Genomic DNA, 18,645 nt, shown 5'->3' with positions numbered 1-18,645 from the left:
TTTCATTGTCTTATGTCATGATCTCTATTCATTTTAATCCTACTGATGAAACGTGGAGTGACAGCTAAGTATAATCTTTATTAGCAAATTTGGGAACTGAGGCACGGAGGAATTAAATGTAGAGCTTTTCTCTAAGTAAACCTTTTTGCCAACGCTTAAGTTAAAAATAGCATAGTCAATTGACAATGTGTTATCAGGCATAGAAAATACTGTTAAGAATACAAGTAGGAATGAGTCACACAAGAATAAGTGGGTAAGATTATGATTCATTACAAGTAATCAGGATTAATGAAGTGACATGAACACAGAAGAAAAGTGTAAGTGATTATCAGAAGGACAAAGCATCCTTACATAGCAAAGTCCTTAAGTAAGGAGAACATCATTAGAATGCAAAGGAGTTCACTGTGAAATGTTTCAAAGTACAGGAGTTCTCCCTACTCCTCCTCCAACTGCTTAACTACAAAATGCTGGAGTACCTTTGCCTGAGATATGGCTGACACTGCAATGCCTCACCAGGAAACAAACTCAGGTCAGTGAACCAGATGTGCTGTGTTAATTCCTGGAGAAACTATCTCGTATTAGACTACAGAAATGTAAGAAGTTAACTCTTTTGTGGCATCTCATTAGTCTCTTCCACTCACATCCATTAAAAAAAGTTCAACTTGGTTTCTTTTCTTTTTTTTTGAGATGGAGTCTTGCTCTGTTGCCCAGGCTGGAGTGCAGTGGCGCTATCTCTGCTCACTGCAAGCTCTGCCTCCTGGGTTCGCGCCATTCTCCTGCCTCAGCCTCCCGAGTAGCTGGGACTATAGGCACCTGCCACGACGCCCAGCTAATTTTTTGTATTTTTAGTAGAGACAGGGTTTCACCGTGTTAGCCAGGATGGTCTCGATCTCCTGACCTCGTGATCCACCTGCCTCGGCCTCCCAAAGTGCTAGGATTGCAGGCGTAAGCCACCGTGCCCGGCCAAACTTGGTTTCTTAATTTTGCTCTCTACAAGCCAATTCCCAAATTACAGAAACTTAGTTCCTAGCCAACTGAGTTGAATCTGAAATTGTCAACCATTCTTATAGAAAATAATTTTGCTTACAGTCATTAGATGTATCTTAAGCAGTACAACTGAGAAAGGAACAGTTTTATTGGTAAAGCAGTAGAGAATAAAAAGCGATTGAGAGGGTGATATAAAAGTTGCAAAGACAGCCGAGCTGAAGCAAGGTCCTGAAATAGATGAAGTGAGATGGGATAAAAGCTCGTGGTGAGAGGGTTCAGCCTGAGAATAGAATGACTGAATTCTCACAGAAGGAGAGGAAGGATAAACAGCCAGAGAAGACGTATTGGAGAAGACAACTTATTGCAGAGGATGGCCTAAATCAGAGGTTCTCAAAGTGTAGTCCTCAGACCAGCTGTGTTGCCATCACCTGGGAGCTTGTTAGAGCGGAGCATTCATGAGCCCCACCCTGACCTACCGAATCAGAATTCCTGGGAAAAGTCCCAGGAAGCTATGTTAGAAAGAGCTCTGCATGTGATTTTTATACATATTAAAGTTTGAGAACTACTGATCTAAATCTTCTCAGAGCAGGTAAACAGATCATCGGCTGAGAGCAAGGGAGTAGAGTATGGACTTCAGTAGAACAGATTTAAAACAAGTGCCAGGAGGAATATAGAATGGAGGTGTGAAATCAATGAAAGGCTAGCACTTATGTGAAGTTGGTTACATATCTTTCCAAATTAAGTCTTCTTGTGAGCTGGCTTCTAATCTCCATGCACAGTAATAATGAATCTATGTAAAACTGCATTCTGATTTACATATGGCTGACTATGACCCTGGAATGACAGTTTGATTATAATTTAGAAACTTCTAATGTATAGAATAAGTCAACCTAAGGAAAAAAGAAAAGAAGACAAGGTTTTTCTTAAGAGGACTACAGAAGGCAACACACTAGAACAAAAGTCACCATATTCAGAGTGAAGTCCATAACTCTTCTAACTGGGTAGCCTTGGGCAAGTTATCGAACTTCAGAGCTCATTTTTCTAATCTGTAAAGTTGGATCTGGCATGCATTTAATCAAAGAGCAAAGAAGGGGGAAAAAGAAATAAGTACGTAAATAACTACAGCACAAAACATATGATGATGAAGGCTATGATGGGGGTATTAATGCTTAGAGAGCAGTGAGGAATTAGCAATTAATTCTAAAAAAGGAAAACAAGGAAGCCTTCATAAGTGAAGATGAAATAGAGCTAGACCAGGAAGGGTGAGAGAAAATTTACCGGATGGAAGACCATAAACGTAAAGGGTAGGAAAGGGCAAAGCAAACTTAGGGAATGGAAATAGCCCCGTGTGAATTTATAACAGCAAGACCATGGTAAGGGACAGAGTCTCATTTAGCTCCCAGATCGATGTTTCAAACAATGCTCAACAGCCTGAAAATAATGGGCAAACTTGATAGGGTAAGCAACTCAGTGCTAGGAATCATTTTTCATTTTTCAGTATGTAGTTCATAAATACTGAACTTTCGGTAAAGACCTCTCTCAGGATTCTTCATGCCTGGCTGTAAAGTAAAGGAAGCAAAGGTATAATTTCTGAAGGAAGTGTTCATCCCTTTCATTTTTCATACTCCTGACATGGATATTATGGGTACTTCTAGAGCCACTTGGCAGAAGGACTGCCTCTTTGAAAAATATTGCTGTTCTGAGGCCAGAATTTAAATTGATTCCATAAGAAACTGCATAGGAAAGGAAGAATACACTACAATGAACTTTTGATTAACCTTTTAAAAGTGGGTGAACTTTTCATTCTCAAAGTAAAATTCATATATTGAATCTCTAGCAAAGAGCCCCTGCTAAGCACCTTTTTCCTGTCTTGGAGCATGCCTCAGTGGACCTGAGCGAGCAGAAAGCAGTTGTCCTTTTGAATTTAAAAACAGTTCTGGGCTCTCCTCAGGGCAGCATGGTCACACTGAAGACAAAAGAGCAGGAGGCTGCATATTTCTGGAAGAGAATGCAAGGAAAGCATCTTTTTCATTTTGATCTGATTTCACATTTCCAGGACTAAGCAACAGGCTGATCATTACAATTTTGTACCTCCCTCTTCGGGAAAATGCTTATTTCTGATGCATTTGCTGTTTACAATGTCTGGAAATCTTCCAAACTACCAGATTTAAAGAATATCCTAATGGTGGATATGTGGATACCTGTGGTCCTACATAAGGTAAAGTATGAATCATATTTTTAGTTAATGAATTAGACACCACACACGAGTCTTGAAAGTTTAGTCCAAAGAACAGCATTTCATTGGGTTCTAACTTCACATGTAAGGAGTCACATGTCAATCCATAAAGATACATTTTCTGGGCTTTTTAAGGATGTCCACAGTATGAAAACTCTAAAAAGGAAACAATTTCCTCAAGGCAAAGTGTTTATGATACACACTTATAAACATGATCCATCCATGTGCTGGCCAGCAAGCATTATTAAGTACCTACTTAGTGCTCGTTCTGCACAGAGCTGTGGGCTGGCCAGCAAGCATTATTAAGTACCTACTTAGTGCTTTCTCTGCACAGAGACAACAGTAGGCTGGTTCTAAGCACAAGATAAAAATCTGAGTCAAATGCTAGCCCTGGAACACAGCCCAGTATGTTACAACTGTGTTTTCAAACCTTGCGAAGGTTCTTTTCTCTGACTTCGCCCTAACATAATGAGAGTGCTTGATTTTTGAGAGTTCAGACCTGGCTAAATTGACCATACAGTTACCCTTTCTCTGGCAACCTATCTTTATGTTAATGACAATGTTATGGACATGGGCTAGGAGGTCCCTTTATAAGTTCTTCTCAACTCTTGCTACATCACTTGGCTTCACTAAATGGGCATCACTTTCAGATTCATTTCCCTCCCCTAACATGTTAACTAGGTATCATTTAGGAAATGGTTGATAACATGCGTGACTTCCCTATTCCTCAATAATAATTATCAACACCAATAAAATAATTATTTTGGATGTTGTGAAGAAACACACAGTTCTTTTTTTTTTTTAACATGTCCAAATAAAATACATCTTTAAAGTCTCATAGAATCATAAACTCACCAGTGGGGCTGAAATGAACTTGTATTCACTAAGCTCAGGCTCCTTGGGCAGAGTTCTCCTTTGTAAGCTGATAATTAAAAAGAGAGTAACTGCCCAGCCATGGAGGCTCATACCTGTAATTTCAGCACTTTGGGAGGCCAAGGTGGGCAGACTGCTTGATCCCAGGTGTTGGAGACCAGCCTGGGCAACATGGCAAAACCCCGGCTCTACAAAAAATACAAAAATTATCCAGGGGTGGTGGTACACGCCTGTAGTCCTAGCTACTTGAATCCCTTGAGCTCCAGAGGTGGAGGCTGCAGTGAGCTGAGATGGCGCCACTGCACTCCAGCCTGGATGACAAAGTGAGACCCTGTCTCAAAAAATAAATAGAGAGAGAAGTGGGAATGCTAGCAAGAATCACAAGTGTGTGTGAGAAGAGATGGAGTAGAAGGCAAAAAAGAGAGACCATCCCCTATCAGGGTTTTATTGATAGACTATTAGAGGTAGTAACACCCGAAACACCATATAAATTGCCTGAACTTCAAAAGTCTCAACTTTCCTTTGAATTTCTGTTGGCCAGTATTTCTCTGTCAGAAAGGAACTTTAGAAAAAGGCTTTATAATTACATAAAGTAGTAGAGGAAAAGGAGAATCGTTTTCGAACAATTTCTCTCTTCAGTCAGGAGTTTCCCATCATGATTTTCATAATTCATCATCAATTTGCATTATTTTTAAGAATTTGCTATTTTTAAAAAGAATTTAGGCCAGGTGCAGTGGCTCACGCCCATAATCCCAGCACTTTGGAAGGCCAAGGCAGGCAGATCACGAGGTCAGGAGATGGAGATCATCCTGGCCAAAATGTTGAAACCCTGTCTCTACTAAAAAACAAAAAATTTAGCTGGGCATGGTGGTGCGTGCCTGTAATCCCAGCTACTTGGGAGGCTGAGGCAGGGGAATCACTTGAACCCGGGAGCGGAGGTTGCAGTGAGCTGAGATTGCGCCACTGCACTCCAGCCTGGACGACAGAGCAGGGCTCCATCTCAAAAAAACAAAAACAAACAACAACAACAACAACAAAAAGCCGGGCGCGGTGGCTCACGCCTGTAATCCCAGCACTTTGGGAGGCTGAGGCAGGCAAATCACGAGGTCAGGAGATCAGACCATCCTGGCTAACATGATGAAACCGCGTCTCTATTAAAAATACAAAAAATTAGCTGGGCATGGTGGTTGGCGCCTATAGTCCCAGCTACTTGGTAGGCTGAGGCAGGAGAATGGTGTGAACCTGGCAGGCGGAGCTTGCAGTGAGCGGAGATCACGCGACTGCACTCCAGCCTGGGCGACACAGCGAGACTCCGTCTCAAAAAAAAAAAAAAAAAAAAAAATTTAATCTGATGTATATTTCTCAATTCATGATATCCTTTGCATGGAATTCTTCTTTAAAATGAACCCTAAAGAGGGGGGAAAAAAGCCCCATTTTCCCACTGTCAAATGCTGTTGGGATTATGGATTCCAATTTACTCTCACTCACCCCATCACAACAGTTTGACTGCTGACTCTGACTTTTGGCTGATTCTGCTACACAGGCAATTTCCAAGTTGTTACTCATTCCATTCCTACACCCAGTGGAAGATCCATGTTTTTAGGGCCTGAAACTTATACAATTTGGTGGGGAGTCCTTTTTAAGAAAAAAAAAATACATAATTACAAATACAAAATGTGCATGACCACTTTAATGCCACCCAACCAGAAAGGGAAGGAGAAAGGAGGGAAAGTTGAATTGGAAGAAGACAATAGTCTTAACAAGTCATGGCTGAAACACATTATGTTTTGCAATTTGTATAAAAAAATGACCATAATAACACATTAGTAGGGTTTCTTCCAGGACCCTGGAAGGGGTCTCTGCAAGTGAGGGACCCTGAGACTTCAACTTCTATAGTTTCACAAATCTGCCTCTGTTATAAACCCAAATCTCCACTGCCTTCATTACATCCAAACCTAGAGGGAAATTCCAGCCCAAGTGTAAATCCAGTGCTCTTTACCAGTTCCCTTGAACCCATAGAAAGACTTAAATTTTCACAGGAGGAATAGTTAAAAATCAAGGGCAGTCCAGGCGCGGTGGCTCACGCCTGTAATCCCAGCACTTTGGGAGGCCGAGGTGGGCAGATCACTTGAGGTCAGAAGTTCCAGACCAGCCTGGCCAACATGGTGAAACCCCGTCTCTACTACAAATACAAAAATTAGCCAGGTGTGGTGGCAGATGCCTATAATCCAAGCTACTCGGGAGGCTGAGGCAGGAGAATCACTTAAACCCAGGAGGCGGAAGTTGCAATGAGCCAAGATAGCACCATTGCACTCCAGCCTGGGCAACAGAGTGAGACTCTGTCTCCAAAAAAAAAAACAAGGGCAAAAAAAAAAGAAAAAAATGTTGTAGAAAATTATTAAATAGTTAAAAATCAAGGGTAAAACAAGAAAAAATATATTGTAAACAAACACATGTTCCTAAAAATACAGGTTTTACTCTTTAGAAAACTACCCATTCCTCTTTCTTTGTCTTGTATAAGCACTTTGTTTGTATTGAGTACATTTTATCAAAATGTTCCTCTTCGTGTTCTTAGTGACTAAAATCCATTTCTCTTTTAAGTTCCCTGCCTTTTTTGTTGTTGTTGTTCAAACAGTATCTTCCATCGTGGTTCCCAGGCTTAGGTCAGACAGACACACAGATATGCTTCATTCAGAAATAACTGGCCAAAGACCTCTGCCTGATTCTGAAGGTATTTGCAAGCCTCTCATAGAGGGTGTCTTATAGAAGTCCAATCCTGACTACTCACTAGACAGCAGGTAGAGCACACTGCCATCCTAAACCAGGCACTTCTACAAACAGAAGAGAGGCCTTCGTGGAAGCAGGTTGGCAGACAGACACATGTCAATCCATAAAGATACATTTTCTGGGCTTTTTAAGGATTACAGGCATGAACCACCACGCCTGGCCAGACAGACACCTTTCTTTTTTTTTGAGACGAAGTCTTGCTCTGTCACCAGGCTAGAGTACAGTGGCACAATCTCAGCTCATTGCAACCTCTGCCTCCCTGGTTCAAGCGATTGTCCTGCCTCAGTCTCCCGAGTAGCTGGGACTACAGGCTCATGCCACCATGCCCAGCTAATTTTTGTATTTTTAGTAGAGACAGGGTTTCACCATGTTGGCCAGGATGGTCTCAATCTCTTGACCTAGTGATCCACCCGCCTCAGCCTCCCAAAGTGCTGGGATTACAGGCGTGAGCCACCGCGCCCGGCAGACAGACACTTTTCAATAGACCTTTCTAATTTGCTTATCAGCTTTTCTGAGCTTTGCCTTAAGAATAAGGCCTCATTATTAAACCACATATTGCAGTGTTCACTGCCATGAATTCACCGAGTTAGGCTGAATTCTGGTAATGTCCTGCTATATATCCAACACATACCTAGCATACAAATTATTTCTATCTATAGAGAAAAATATTATCTTTGGGCCATTCAAAACTCTCCACTTAGAAATTGGGAGGCTGAGTCAAGAGAATCGTTTGAACCTGGGAGGCGGAGGTTGCAGGGACCTGAGATCGCGCCGTTGCACTCCAAGAGTTCCAGGGCAAAGCTCTGGGTGACAGGGTGAGACTCCGTCTCAAAAAGAAAAAAAAGAAACTACTTAGAAATGATAAGGCCTCATTGTTAAACTACATATTCTACTGATCACTGCCATGAATTCACCCAGTTAGGGTGAATTCTGGTGATGCCCTGCTATACACCCAACACAGACCTATAATACAAATTCTTTCTATCTACAGAGAAAAATATTATCTTTAGGTTATTCATACCTCTTTCACTTAGAAACAGTAGTTTCATTCTTAGACACAACTGCTTCCCTGGTAAAAATCATTCTCTCATAGCAATGCACCCAATTTTAAGGCACACACTGACTTTTAACATTATTTAGAGTAACCAGCCTAAGGGAGGTGACACCCAAGTCATGAAATCAGAGAGTAACAGAATCTTGGGACACAAGGAACCTTTGAGATGACCTGGTTGTACCTCCTATCCAGCAGAAGGAGTATAATCCCTAGAGCTCAGGAACTTGTTCAGCTGGCCCCACCTAAACACATCTACTCACAAGAAGCTCTTTCCCTTACAGGCCAGGCTGTTTCTTTGGAAATTGATTTTAATATTTAGAAACTCTTCTTTATATTTGCTCTCTTTTTTTATCTTAGTTGTTTATTTTATTTGTAAGAATTTATTAAATTCTTATTTATCGCAAATATTTTATTTATTTATTTATTTATTTTTTGGGGGGCCTGGAGCAATGCACACACCAACATGGCGCATGTATACATATGTAACAAACCTGCACGTTGTGCACATGTACCCTAAAACTTAAAGTATAATAATAATAAAATTAAAAAAAATAGTTCAAACTCAACCAATCCACGGAATTATATACTGGCCACTTGCACATCTACCACCAAGAATTGATACCTGTGCGTGTTGTGTCATATTTGCTCTCTTATAGGCCTTAGTCACCCATCCACCACTCCTCAGCTGGAAGCAGCCAAGAATAACATCTTATTCTACCAATGACAGTCCTTCAAATTCTTATGGGCTATATACCATGTTCCACTTAGGCATCTAATTCTCTTTCTACTATTTGGCATAATTTCTTGCCCTGTCAGTATTCTGGCAAATGCTTCTAATGTTCTCTAATTTGTCAATATCCCTCTTAAAACATTTCATCTAGACTTGAAGCCATTAACCGAGATGTGGTCTACTATGACTATTTGTATATATATATACTTCTTTTTTGTGCAATAGCATTTATACAACCCACAAATGAGTTAATTTCTGGGGGCAATCGTGCCAAATGCTTGGCTCAAGTTAAGCTCATGACCAATTACATAGAAAACCAGAACATGAGAACATAAGCCAGATTCTCTAAGTAGAAGTAAAGCATACATCTCCAGAAGTAAAGCATCTTAAAATAATCATCTTCCTGTAGATGTTTAAGGGATGGAATTTTATGATAATCCCCCCCCACCACTGACCTGCTGCATAGTTTGTCAACTCAACATCAACAAGCTCATCATCAGACTTTGCAAAAGACCTCTTGTTTATCCGAGCCTAAGTGAATGTTCTTTTGCATTTTAATCACTTTCTGCATAATGTTGGTATAGTGTCAAGGCCCAAAGTAGGCATTAGTTGTTTGCTGACTAAGCCATTAGATAAATGAATGACGAGTTCACACTCTCTCTCATCCTATCTTTAATAATGTTGATTGTTTTTCATCAGTGTATTTCTCCCCACATCACCCTTAAGAGCTATAGTTCTCCATTAGGGTTCTGGGCAGTGATAATATTGTTGTTTCTGCCATTAAATGATTCTGTTACTTTAGAAAAACTCCTAAGCTGCCTAAGACCCCTGTTTCTCCATCTGAACAATGCTGTCGTTTTATTTATTATTTAAACAAAGACGCATAGTACTTGTTACAGACCAGCTACAGTTCTAGGCACTTAACAAATATAAAATCATTTAATCCTCAGGAAAAACAGACTGAGGCACAGGAAAGTTGACTAATTTAATAAAGATTATATAGCTAGCAAGTGATGAAGCTGGGGTTCAAACTAGGCAGTCTGACTTTTCTATGTGTGTTAACCACTAGGCTATGCTACCTATCAACATGCTCTGACAGCATAATGTTTAGGTAAGTAGGAAGGTCAATGATCACACTCCTTGCATCATAAGTGAACATCTTAGTATATCAAAAACTGCTTGATTTTCCATTAGTTCCTCAAATAATAGCTTCTCCTTCCAGTCCTCATATTTTTTAAAGTTACTAACCAAAGGACAAATCACTCAAAACATGGCATTTTGAACATAGAGTGGATGCCTTGAGTTGATTTGGATTCCTTCCAGTCACAACTGTTAGAATTATTTACCTGAAATGTTAAGGACCATGAAAGCCAGTTGACCTATTGCCAGAACAAGAGCAAATCAGAAAAGTGCTATACCAGGCACCAGGAATCTGAAGGAAAAGGAAAACGCACTTCCTCAGAAAAACATCAAAGCTGAAGATAGGAACAGAAAGGTACTCAGATGTTTGCATGCAGTTTACCATAGTGTAAATAGTGACTTGTACTCTCACAAATAAGAAAATTTGGAGGACTTAATCCAAAATGTCCAGTATAATGAAAATTTTTTTCAAAATAATTACAGCCAGATCACAAAAGCTATAAAGGAATAAACTCCTCAAGGACGTGGAGTAATAAGGAAAAAAGGAAAAGCAGGTTGGAAGGCAATGCAGTCACAGAAGCAGCTCTCCTGAGTGGCCTTTTTTACTCCAAATTTAGATTCAAACTAAATTCATTAGTCCTTCAGCTGAGTAAGAAACACCTGAGCACTGCATAGAGCCAGGGGAACATTTCCGTCTAACAATGGACGTTATGGAAAGCAAGATCCTTACAGTGTAGGGCTAGGGGCTGCGGCAAACTAATCTGTAAGTTCAGAATTTTGCTCTGGAAAATTTACTATTGGAAGGATCTTGTGGTGATTAGTGCTAATCAACAAGAAGGCACTGATTGCTTTTTGAATGGCCAAAAGTCAAATTTCATATGAACGAAGCAAGCATTGGACACAGCAATAGAACATCTGCATAACTGTTATTGATGAAATGATACCCCAAGATTCTGGGGGAAATCTATTGGGGATACAAATATGAATTTGGATTCTCACCTTTGGCTAACTGAAATATTCTTCTGGTGTATTAGATGAAGGGAAGGAAGAAAAAGCAGTTAATAATTGCAAGGCATGATTCTAAGCAAACAATGCAGGATATATATGTGCGTGTGTATGTGTGTATACAAATACACACTCCCAATATTTACTATATAGTTCTATATTATATATTAATACATATAATATATTATATAATGATATATAAATATATAATATATAATATATTATATATTATAGATGTAATATAATAAATAATATATAATATATAGTTATATCTTATATATTATGACAATATATAATATATTAATATAACAACATATATAATATATTAATAATATAATATTTTGTTATTGATATATAATGTTATTTACATATTATTTATACACACACTATTGTTATTAATTATATTAGTAGTAATATTGTTTATATACACACACAAATATACACACATATATTTCTCCCCACTCTTTTTTTTTTTTTTTGCTCTCACCCAGGCTGGAGTGCAGTGGCGCGATCTCGGCTCACTGCAAGCTCCGACTCCCGGGTACACGCCATTCTCCTGCCTCAGCCTCTCCGAGTAGCTGGGACTACAGGCGCCCGCCACCACGCCCGGCTAATTTTTTGTATTTTTAGTAGAGACGGGGTTTCACCGTGGTCCCGATCTCCTGACCTCGTGATCCGCCCGCCTCGGCCTCCCAAAGTGCTTGGATTACAAGCGTGAGCCACCGCGCCCGGCCTATTTCTCCCCACTCTTACCCCATTTAGGAGGTGAGACTTAAACTACTGTGAGACTAACTCTTGACATGCCTTTCTGAAAGACAAAAGGAATACCTGTCCCCACTCCGTAAGTGTCCCTAGGAACTTCACAGAAAGAAACCTTTATGCTTCTAAAATCAGTAAACAGCTAGAAAATAAAGAAACAGCCCAGGTAAAGTCCAAGCTTGAGAAACACAGCTTATGCTTTTGTTCTGGCACCAGCACCTCCATTTCCCAGTTGTCTGGGTGATATAGATGTCACAGGAATTGAGGCCAAGTGTCCTGGGACTCTGGGTCCAAGGAGTCTGCTCTCCTCTTCGCACTACCCCGGGTCTGGGAGACTGGCTGGTCCTGCTGTCAGGGGAATGAAGGTTCTGAGAAGGTGCCTCAATCCTAGTCAGAGGAAGGGGGTCTTGTGAGGCACTAAGACAAGGGGCTTGGACACGACTGGCAGAGACAAACTGTAGGAGCACAGCAAGGAGAAAGCAGGTCCTCTCCCACCACCAGGACATCTCCAGGATAGGCTGAGGCAGACAGTAGACTGTTTGGTCAAAGTGGAATATTACAGAAGTGAAAATGTGAAGCCTAGATCGCCTTATCTATAATTGTGAATAATTATACTATCTCTTCTATCCCAATATGCATGATCCACCCCACCACTACACTTCCTCCTTTATCAACTATTTGTACACATAAAAATATAAGAAATAATTTACTTTTCTCACTTCCCATTAGGCTTTCCTAAGTTCCCTGGACCCACCTATTCCAGTGAACAGTGAGAGAATGCAGTTTGTTAGCAGTAAATAATAAAACAGACAATAAGGGTCTTGTCTCAAGTTTCCAAACTGTCTCTCTTTCCCAGAACAAGAGAAGCTTCCTTCTAGAACAATATTATCTAGAACTATCTTTTAATTTGTCATAAAGTCATAATCAAACATAACTCCATTTTAGAGACTTTAAAAATTCATTTTGAAATTTACCTTGCCTGACATTTACAGGCAGATTTCAAAAAATTTGTTCTTTGATCTTGTGGGAAGAGCTGAAGCACGCGTTCTTGGCTCGGCGCAGCCCGCTGCGATCCGTGGAAGAATGTGCCGCCGAGCAACCATCATGCCTGGGCACTTACAGGAAGGCTTCAGCTGCCCGGTCACCAACCGATTCGACCAGTTATTTGACAACGAATCGGACCCCTTCGAGGTGCTGAAGGCAGCGGAGAACAAGAAAAAAGAAGCTGGCGGGGGCGGCGTCCCTGGGGCCAAGAGCGGCAGCTCAGGCTGCGACCCAGACCAACTCCAAGGCGGCAGGCAAATAGCTAGCTGCGCAAGGAGTCCCAGAAAGACAGCAAGAACCCGCTGCCCCCCGGCGTTGGCGTGGTTGACAAGAAAGAGGAGAGGCAGCCGTCGGTGGCTCTTAAGAAGGAATAACGGTCATTGTTCTCGTGCCAGTAGGAGCTGAGGTCCCAGTCCACCAGCCGCCTGCTGCAGGGCCAGTGAACTCTGGTCGGGCCTCTCAGCTGCGCACGTAGGCAATACTCATCATGGCCCTGGGAAGAAACTCAAGAAGCTTTTGAAACATAAAGCTTAGATGCGGTTTGACCTCTGCTGGGCAGCTCCCAGCTATAGGCGTTCCCTTGCTGAGCAGAGAAGATGACTGCAGAATTGAGAGAAGCCATGGCCCTAGGCCCATGCTGCCCAGTGAAGGTGAAAAAGGAGGAGGAGGAAGAAGAAAACTTCCCAGGTCAGGCATCCAGCCAACAAGTGCACTCTGAGAACATCAAAGTCTGGGCCCCAGGGGAGTTTCGTCAGACAGGCCTTGATGGATCAGAAGAGGAAGAAAAGGTGCTGAAACCAAGAACCTTCAGTTACTGGTTCCAAAAACTGAGATATGTGAGGAAGCTGAAAACCCCCTCATCATATTAGGAAGAATCCAGAAAGCTGATCCTTAAGGACCTGAGTTAAGAGACGCTTGTGAAAAAGAAAACATGTTAAAGAAGCAGAGAATAAGGAGGGAAAGGAAAGATTTCAGATAAGTGATAGTGAATGACTGTCACTTACCTGAAAGCTTCAAAGAAGACGAAGACCAGAAATGTAAGAAATCTGTGGGAAAATACAGCCTTAATTCCGACACTGTTAAAAATCCAAAAACCCAGCTTGGGCAAAAGTCTTTTACATTGTAGCCTGTGTGGGAAAGGATTTAGTCAGAGTGCAAACCTCGTTGTGCATCAGGGAATCCACACTGGGGAGAAACCTTTTGAATGTCATGAGTGTGGGAAGGCCTTCATTCAGAGTGCAAACCTCGATGTGCATCAGAGAATCCACACTGGACAGAAACCTTATGTTTGCTCAAAATGTGGGAAAGCCTTCACTAGAGTTCAAATCTGACTGTACATGAAAAAAACCTCTCCTTAGAAAAAACCTTTAGGTGCAGTAAATGTGAGAAAACCTTTGGTTATAGCTCATAACTTGCTCGGCACCAGAAAGTCCACATTACAGAAAAATGCTATAAATGTAATGAGTGTCGGAAAACATTTACTGGGAGCTCAAACCATATTGTCCACCAGAGGATCCACATTGGGGAGAAGCCCTCTGCCTGTAATGATTCTGGCAAAGCCTTTACCCAGATTGCAAATCTTATTGTACATCAGCGAAGCCATACTGGTGAGAAGCCATATGAGTGTAAAGAGTGTGGGAAAACCTTTAGTTGTTTTTCACACCTTATTATGTACCAGATAATTCACACTGCAGAGAAACCTTAAGACTGCAGTGAATGTGGGAAAGCCTTCAGTCAGCTCTCTTGCCTTTTTGTCCACCAGAGAGTTCACAGTGGAGATCTTCCTTTTGTGTGTAATGAATGTGGGAAGGCCTTCACATGTAGCTCATACCTACTTATTCATTAGAGAATCCATAATGGAGAAAAACCTTACACGTGTAATGAGTGTGGGAAGGCCTTCAGACAGAGGTTGAGACTCACCGTGCACCAGAGAACCCACACTGGGGAGAAGCTCTATGAATATAAGAAGTTTGGTGCAGCTTTCGTTTCCAACTCACACCTCATGGGACACCACAGAACCCACCTTGTTGAATAACAAGTAAGGAAGAGGAAGACTTCCAGCATTGGTCATAACCTTCTGCCTCCCAAATGAGACACCTCTTTGCTGTTTTCTTCCTCCTTTATAAAGATGAGGCCTATGTCCTTAAAAGTTACAGTTTTCAGGAATGCAGCAGAAGACACAAGATAAACCTTTCAGAAGTTAATTTAAAGAAAACAGAAAGTAAGCACCTGAAGGCAGGACTTTGCTTTAACTGTACCTTAAGCAGTCATGTTTTCTGAAATGGAATGTGGCTTTCTTAGAAATGGGTAATACAAAGCTAAGTAGTAATGATTGTATTTGGGGAAAGGTCTTTTTTGCTTAATTTTGTTTTTAAAAACTCTGATGATTGCTTGAGCAATAGGCAGGTTATCTGCCTGGTTGAATTCTGGTTGAACCGTGTATTCTAGTATTTCTGGTTAAGTGGTGACTAGGTAAGGAAACCACTTGGGGTAGCAATTCAACAATTCACTTATGAATGTTTATAAGCTTTCCATTTCCTAAGTAATTTTTTAAAAGCTAGTCAAAAGAAAAAACCTTAACTGTCTACTGTACCAAAAATGGACAGAAATAGGAAACGGCCTTTTTCCTTACTGTCTATACCCCCTGAACTTTCATATTGTAAAGCTCTGGAGACCTCTGATGAGTCTGTTCTGACCATTCCCTAGTCTGCATGGCCAAGCCCTCAAGGATTGATGGACACCACACACCGGCTATAGTCATTTGTTAAGATTGACAACTCCTCCTCCACACAATTCAAGCTCCCAATTCCCATTGCATTCCATTTGGGTAAGATGCAACAAACAGCCCCCTTCCTGGATAGAGGAATCAAAGAATAAAGCTTGCCCAGAGGAAAAAGAAAAAACAAAAAAAGAAGAAGGAATAAGACGAGTTGGAAGAAGACCTGCTCAACAACTTCAGGGTGAAGGGGAAATAATTGCTAGAAGACCAGAAAGGAGACCACCTTGTGAACAAAGATTTGAAAAGCCACGTGATGAAAAGGGTGAAGGAGGTAAATTTTCAGTTGATAGACCAATTATTGACCGACCTATTCGAGGTCGTGGTGGTCTTGGAAGAGGTTGAGAGGGCAGTGGACGTGAAATGGGCCAAAGAGATGGATTTGATTCTTGTGGCAAACGTGAATTTGATATGTATAGTGGAAGTGATAGATCTTTTTTTTCACATTACAGTGACCTGTAACGTGGAGGTAGCAGATCTCACAACTGGGGAATTGTCAAAGATGAATTAACAGAGTCCCCCAAATACATTCAGAAACAAATATCTTATAATTGCAGTGACTTGGATCAATCAAATGTGACTGAGGAAACACCTGAAGGTGAAGAACATCATCCAGTGGCAGACACTGAAAATAAGGAGAATGAAGTTGAAGAGGTAAAAGAGGAGGGTCCAAAATAGATAACTTTGGTTGAGTGGAAGGCTATTCAAAATAAGGACCAGGCAAAAGTAGAAACCTCTTCAATCCCTTTATACCCTTAACCTAACTTTCTCTTGCTGGTGGGTAATAACTGAAAATAAAGATTTATTTTCATGCAAAAAAAAAATCTGTTCTTCAAGATCATCACATTCAGTATAAGAAAATCAAATTCTTTCTGTCCAAATGTACTGTTCTGGCTTTGTCAACTCGACAGCAGCCTCTAGGCCCAGCTATTCTACTTGTCAACTCTTGACTCAGATACTTGTTCCAAACCATGGGACCCCTCTGCTTTTCATTAAAGATTATCATAACTAACTTAGACAAAAGGAACCGGACTTTGTCACACAGCACCAGAAATCCCAGCACTTTACAGAATAATCATTCCTTATCTTTAGAGTGTTCACACAGTTGCTCAATTGACAATAGGAAACAAACTTTTTCTCAAAAGAGAATCTCTTCCTTTTTCATTTCTTCATGATTTGCCCCAAAATAAATATATTCCAGTGCACCATTTCAAACAGTTTAATTCATCCATTTGTGTTACTATGCCCTAGTTACTTCTAATCTGGAAAGAGGGTCACATTCCCTTCCTTTCTTTGTAGTGAAGAAGACAGAAGATACTCATAATGATAGATTCGTAAGTGCATCCTGTGTGTGTGCATACACAGCCATTCATAATTTAGATTATTAGTTCTGCCAGGGACTCTAGGGATGACCCAGGGTTAAGGATGGCCTAGTTAAACCCTCTTCAATCTCTTTATACCCTTAACAAAACTAAGATAACATGGCGGAGACTTCCTTGGTTCTTTTCCTTCTTCCAGTCACTCAGCACACACCTGCAGAATGGATTCATGACCCTCCTACTTTTCCTCTGCTCCACACTTGCCTGTTTCTTCTCTCTTTCCTCTTGACTTGGTCCACTCTCTTTCTGAGCTTCCTTCTTTCCCATAATCTACCATCTTCCAGAGAGTTCATTCACACAGTGCATCCGTGCATTGCATGTATGTGTTTCTGACGGCATGACCCCACTGCCAATTCTCTAAAATTTCAAAAGTAAAATAAACAAACTTACAACTTTCTGCTTCAGATAAAGCAAAAGGACACTTTCATTTAGAACACAAAGAGAGAAAACTAATTTTTGAGTCAGAAAGTAAGCTCCCATTCACCATTGCATCCTTCGCATTGAGCGCAGTACATGTACATCGTAAATGCTCAATAAACACATCCACTTGCAGATAGCTGAGGAGCTCTGAGTCAGCAGCAGGTAGTAGATAATGAAAGCAAACTGAATTAGAAATCAGAAGACTGAGCATCTAGTACCAGCTCTGACTGAATCAAGTTACGTCATTCTGAGCATTTTTTTTTTTTGATAATATCAACAAGATAACACTAAATTATTTCTAAGGTATTTTCTGTTTTGAAAATTCAATGGTGATGAAACATGAATTACAGCTAAAGATTAAAAGGCCTTCAAAGAGGTTTATAGTCCAACCACTACCACTCCCTTTATTTCATATTTCCAGAAAGATGACTATTTGTCCTATTTGAAAATTTTCCAGGAAAACATTTGATTTTCTCATTGTCATCTGCATGCAAATTTTAGTACAAAAAAATAGTTCTCAGATTTAACCCAAAATCCATTTCTATGTTTACACTGCTGCTAATCAATTCAGGACTTAAATATCTAATTATAAAATTTCACAACCCTCATAATCTTGGGATGTAATTTTATTTTCAATGCAAGTATTAAAAGATATGGCCAATAAGGCATAAAAACATTTTCCCTGAAGTCATATCATTGACTAAATCATGGAGCTTGTCTATTTAGCTTCTCTCTCAATATACATTTATAGCAGGACATGGTTAGTTTTCACCTAAGAAAACCCTGCTTATTAAATTATATTTCATTCACCAGGACTCCTTATTTATCTCAGTAATATTTAATGGAAAAGTAAATAAAACACTATTACATAAATGCTTAGAGAGATGACAGTAATCTTATTCTAAATTAAATAAAGAAAGGTTAAGTAAATATTACAACCTTTTAGTATGAACCTTAAAATAATAAATCTACTGCCTTATTTTTTATAGCTTATTCTTGAAATATTTATCAATGTAATACTGAAACTAACTTATCATTAATTATTTTCTGGATTTTTTTTTTATTTTTCAAAAGCTTAAGTTACATTGTATGCTAATTCCCATTCAGATCTTAATATAATTACTAATTCATTTTTAACACATCCTGATTTTCCATTTCAGTAATGCATTTTAATGCATAGCTATATATCCCCATTATAAAACTATGCAATAGGAAGTGCTGACATTACAACTTTGTATTATAATTTTTGAATTTGAGGACCTCCCTAGATATACATATCCCCACACATACACACACATACACATGCACACACACATTTTGTTTTCAAATATCTAAAACAAAGGCTCACTCTTAAACCATAATAAACCAGAAACAAAAAAAGAAAATTGCTTTCAATAATGAGTAACCTTATGTTTATATAAGGTAATTATTTATATAATCTCATTATCTATTTGA

The 18,645-nt window shown here is 40.0% G+C and overlaps 1 protein-coding gene and 1 pseudogene across 1 annotated transcript in view; one reads left to right on the top strand and one right to left on the bottom strand.

The window, feature by feature from the left end:
* The window catches only part of GHR (growth hormone receptor), a 316,033-nt gene that overhangs the window by 234,541 nt on the left and 62,847 nt on the right, over positions 1-18,645 (bottom strand). The window lies entirely within an intron of this gene.
* LOC116457086 (SERPINE1 mRNA-binding protein 1-like) lies at positions 12,676-16,150 on the top strand (annotated as a pseudogene).

The sequence above is a fragment of the Hylobates moloch genome, unplaced genomic scaffold (genome assembly GCF_009828535.3).
Source record: "Hylobates moloch isolate HMO894 unplaced genomic scaffold, HMol_V3 SCAFFOLD_17, whole genome shotgun sequence".
In the NCBI taxonomy this organism is placed as follows: domain Eukaryota; kingdom Metazoa; phylum Chordata; class Mammalia; order Primates; family Hylobatidae; genus Hylobates; species Hylobates moloch.
Note: the sequence above shows the minus strand (reverse complement) of the source record. Positions and strands in the feature narration are given on the sequence as shown.